Source organism: Mauremys mutica, chromosome 3 (assembly GCF_020497125.1).
Source record: "Mauremys mutica isolate MM-2020 ecotype Southern chromosome 3, ASM2049712v1, whole genome shotgun sequence".
NCBI classification, from domain to species: Eukaryota; Metazoa; Chordata; order Testudines; family Geoemydidae; genus Mauremys; species Mauremys mutica.
The window spans coordinates 897,810-902,620 of NC_059074.1; the positions used below are offsets into that span (position 1 = coordinate 897,810).

Sequence of the window (4,811 nt, forward strand, 5' to 3'; positions counted from 1 at the left end):
CAGAGGACGCCCCTGACCCCAAGGTGATAACCAGAGTGGCCCCATTCATTTTTTCCACTGGCTTCCTCCTTGATTATTTCCAATGACTTGGCTGCCTATGCACCCGTCACTGGTCCGGGGATGGTTGTGCACCTGTCACTGGTCCGGGGATGGTTGCAAATCTGGAGGGATGGGGTTTGCGGTCAAAAATGCTCACGATCTGCTTCCTCCTGGCTAATGTGCCAAATTGACCTATTGGATGAGTGAGGTGCGCGCTTTCCCTTTTTTGTGTGTGAATACGTGAAAAGGGAGGTAAGGTTTGGGGGTATGGAGAACGCCCCTGATGAGACCACTTTCTTTTTTTAAATCTATTTTTATAATTTTATAATTTGCATTATATATATGGACACAAATACAGAGAATAATTTTTCAAGTAAAAAACATGTTTTATTAAATTCTGATTATACATAATGCAACCCAACAGAATATAGTTTTATGTTTTGAACAAGAGGTATTTAAACTATGGGTTTTTCTATGGGGTTTTTTTGGGGGGTAATGAAGTGAACTATGCACATTTCTTGCAGTTGTACTCTTTCTTCTCATCTGTCAGGTTTTCTTGATTGGTTCCTTCTGCAATGCAGGGTATATGTGCCCACCTCTTGCAAGAATCACACTGGACCTTTGATAAATAACAATTAAGAAATGAAATCACAGAAGTTATAATGTTACACATACTTAGCATTCACTTATGCTATTCCTTCCACATGGGAGCGTTACCTAATATATGACTATCAGCATGAAGAAAAGGATTACTGCTGTGGAATTTTTACAGGAATCATGATCCTTAACCAGTTTATGGCATATATTTCTCATTCAATACTATGTTTCTTACCATCGTGCAATCCTCATTTTCTTTTTCACAGTTGATACAGTTGCAGTATATGCAGTAGTCCTCCACGCTTTCTAAAAAATAATTATAGCGTTACGAAATGATGAATATGGTATGACCAACACTGAAAATGCAAACCTTGATTTATTACTTGTCAATATTTTAATGCAGTCAATGGTTTGAACTTTTTTTTTATTTTTTGGGAATCATATTTTCTCAAATTTTTACTTTACTGCACCTGTATCTAAAAATGCAAATTTCATTCAACTGATCGATAGCAATCATTCACCCCATTCAAATTTTTGTGTACTTAAAGATATTATTGATTTGTAGTCACCATTAGAGAACCAAACCTGTGAGATATCCCACTTTAGGGGTGTTACGATAACTGTCTACTATGTGACAAAGTTCCACTCTTCATGTGGGTGGGGTTCAGGTGGTATAGCATCCGCAGCAGGCGGCGAAGGGGCCGGACGGCTGATTGTCGCCTCTGGAACCTTGCGCTCGGACGCGAGGGGTCTTGGGGGGGAAGGGCACCCCCTGCGCCTCATACTGGGCCCATGGAACCCAGAAGCCCCACGGCTGTGCCCCTTGAGGATGGCCCTGCGGGGTGGGTGGCAGGAGTCCGTAGCCCTCCGTCCCAGAAGCGACCGACGCGGGACGGGATGGCCATGGTGGTGCCGAGGCGCTGACGGAGTGCGCTGCGGAGCGAGGTAGTCCGTCCCCGGAAGGCAGCGAAGAGCGATGCTGGTCCGCTCGGTACCGGGATGGCGACCGGGAGTGACGTCCGTCACGGTGCCTGGAGCTCGACTGGTGCCTGGAGCTCGACCGGGATGGGGACCTCCGGTGCCGGGACGGGGACCTCTGGCGGTGCCGACGCGATGGCGACCTGGACCTCGTGCGGCGCCGGGAGTACGACCGGTACCGCGATGACGAGCGGTACCGGGACTGCGACCGACGTTTCGACGGCGATCAGTACCGCGATGGCGAGCGGTGCCGAGATCGCGAGCGACGGGACGAAGACCTGCCGTAGGACTGGGAACGAGACCGGGACCGGGTGTGTCGTCCATGTCGCCTGTCCAGAGACGGTGGCCGGGTCATTCTGGCCGGCTTTCCCACCGATACGACAGCCCGCACCGGCGGTGCCGGGGGCCGGAGGCTCGGTGCCTCTATGAGCTGAATCAGCTCCCGCGCGGAAGAGAATGTCTCCGGCGTTGACGGCAGCCGGGGCTCAACCACGGACGGTACCGGGGAGCGTGGCGGCGCCGGACTCGACGGGCCTTGCGGTGCCGGAGTCAAGGGTCCGGTGCACGGCTTGTGCACAGTCACCGCGGGGGCCGCAGGCGGCACAACCGCTTTCGCCGAGTCCTCAGCACGAGCCTGCGCCAATGCCTTCGCCAGCCTATGTTTCTTCGAAGGCGAAAGCGAGCGGTGCCGAGACTTCGTAGCCGCTTTCTGAGGCCGTGGTGCCACGGAGCCGGAGCGGCTCGGTGCCGCCGTTGTGCTCTGTACCGAGGAAGCTCGCGTTGCCGGCGCGGACGGTGCCGGTGGCTGGAGCGACGCTTCCATCAGGAGCTGCTTCAAGCGGATATCTCGCTCTTTTCGAGTCAGCGGTTTAAATGTAGAACAGAGCGAGCACTTATCTGTCCTATGCCCTTCGCCCAGGCAACGGAGGCAGTCGTCGTGCGGGTCTCCGACGGGCATAGGCTTCTGGCACGCAGCACAGGGCTTAAAGCCCGGTGCCTTGGGCATGAGCCCGCACCGGGTGAGGCAAAAGGGGAAAATCCCCCCTTTTACCTTATCTATTAACACTAACTATCTAACTAACTAACTGTAAACTAATCACTAAACTAACTATGTACAAACAAGAAGCGAGAGCTAGGGTCGTGGAGGACAAAAAGCACTCCACAGTTCCAACTAGACGTCACGGGCGGTAAGAAGGAACTGAGGAGCGGACGGGCCGGCTGGGGTATATATTCAGCGCCATAGCGGCGCCACTCCAGGGGGTGCCCAGCCGGCCCGCCGGAGTTGCTAGGGTAAAAAAGTTCCGAGATGCCGTGCATGCGCGGCACGCACACCTAACTGGAATGCATAGGAGCAATCACTCGAAGAAGAACAACAGTTACTACAGGTGAGTAACCGTCTTTTATCTTCACATGTGCCTAATGAGTCCACAATACATGCAAGAAAGTAATTACCTGACTCCTTCATTAGAAGAATTGCTATATGTCTTCTAAATGCAGTATTAGCCTCTTGTGTTGTTTCTACCGCACTGAAGTCTTTGTGCTGCAAATACGTTTCTGCAAACTACTGACACAGATATTTAGAATACACATAAGTACCAGAGGTGAAAGTGGGCCAGTCCAGTGTACCGGTAAGAACTGGCCACTGGTTCCTTCCCGTACATGGCTGACATTACACTTCCGCTGTGGCAGTGCTTTATGCTTTAACGGTGCTGCCCCCTTTATCCCATCGCCCCCGCATCAGCGGCCCAGCCACAGGGTCCGGCAATGCTGTTGAACGCTCCTGGCAGGGCTGCCTACAGTGGGGGAGTGAAAGGGGCTCTGGGCTACGGTGATTTACAAGCACCTGGTGCTCCTGGCCACTGCAGCAGCAGCTGTCAGGAAGGGCTGGCTGGTAGAATCTGGTCCCCCCCAGCACCGCACCTTCCACTGGAGACCCCATTCCTTCTTGGGGCCAGAAGCGCACCCCGTACACCCTGGCAAGGATACCGGTGCAGTGCCCACTGGTAATCTCTGGCATTTACTTTCAACACGGATAAGTAAACATACATAACCAATATTAATGGCAATTTGGTATTCAATACCTTTAAGATGAGTGGTCCGCAGTTGTGGCCATCACTTTGTCTGGGATGCGGAACAATGTTACTGTTCCAATCAGATGAGGATTTACTAGTTAATCGTTTGATGAAGTTTCTGAAATTTTTAGAGAGTACATTAGCAGACTGCATAAATGAGCTCTGCTTTCCCTTCCCCCCCCCCCCCTCTGGTTTCTCGACATAGATAAAAATCCATTCTCTCTCTTTTCAATTAGTAATTGAAATGACTTATTGCTCACATACATACACACTTGTTTTCATATTATTGTCTCACACTTACACAATGTATCACCTGATTTGCTGTGCCCCATGTTGATAATAACAGATTCTCAAACATGCAACATGCTACTGTTTCATGTCCACATTCTGTGAAGTCTTTCCCCAGAATCAAATCACACAAGTTCACTCAAAGTCCATCATTAAGCATATTCAGTAGAAGTGCATGCTGTTTCAATGTTTACTTGTAGCTAACAGGAAGATATTAGTCTCACTATTGTTACATTCCCTTTAAAAAAAATGTCAATGGAACAGTTAATCTAATAAATCACCTCCAATTCCTCAGGCATGTCCTTTCATATCTGATCTCATCACACAAGGGGTCAATTATTAACAAATTCCTTTTTTTCCATCAAGGCTATCTGTAAGTTTCAATATATTCACAAATTTTATTGGTAATGAGATTTTTTCAAAAACTTTATACTGATTTATCAACAAGCATTATGCTACTAACATATTGTCGTTTGTAATGTCTCAGTAACACACAAGATATAAGCATATTGTGAAATCAATCAATTCTTTACAGAATGTATTCTTCCAGGATACATGAACAATGTAAAGTGACAGTAGCAATTTTTTATAACATTCACATTCCTCTTTCCTTTGCATGCACTGAACTCACTGAAAACCCACAACAAGGGAAATTATAGTACAATATAAAACATCTTACCGCAATAAACCAATGACCTGGTGTGTGCTAAGGAAGCAATAAAAGACGGTTACTCACCGTAGTAACTGTTGTTCTTCGAGATGTGTTGCTCCTACCCATTCCAATGTAGGTGTGCGTGCCGCGCGTGCACGGTTCTTCGGAACATTTTTACCCTAGCA

The 4,811-nt window shown here is 48.5% G+C and overlaps 1 long non-coding RNA gene across 1 annotated transcript; it reads right to left on the reverse strand.

Annotated features, from left to right (window-relative positions):
• Positions 1-511: 511 nt before the first annotated feature.
• Positions 512-3,538, reverse strand: LOC123367407. Its single transcript, XR_006578449.1, has 3 exons — positions 3,067-3,538; positions 872-942; positions 512-658 (listed from the first exon to the last, which is right to left on the reverse strand). It is a non-coding gene; the product is annotated as an uncharacterized LOC123367407 (long non-coding RNA).
• Positions 3,539-4,811: the final 1,273 nt, after the last annotated feature.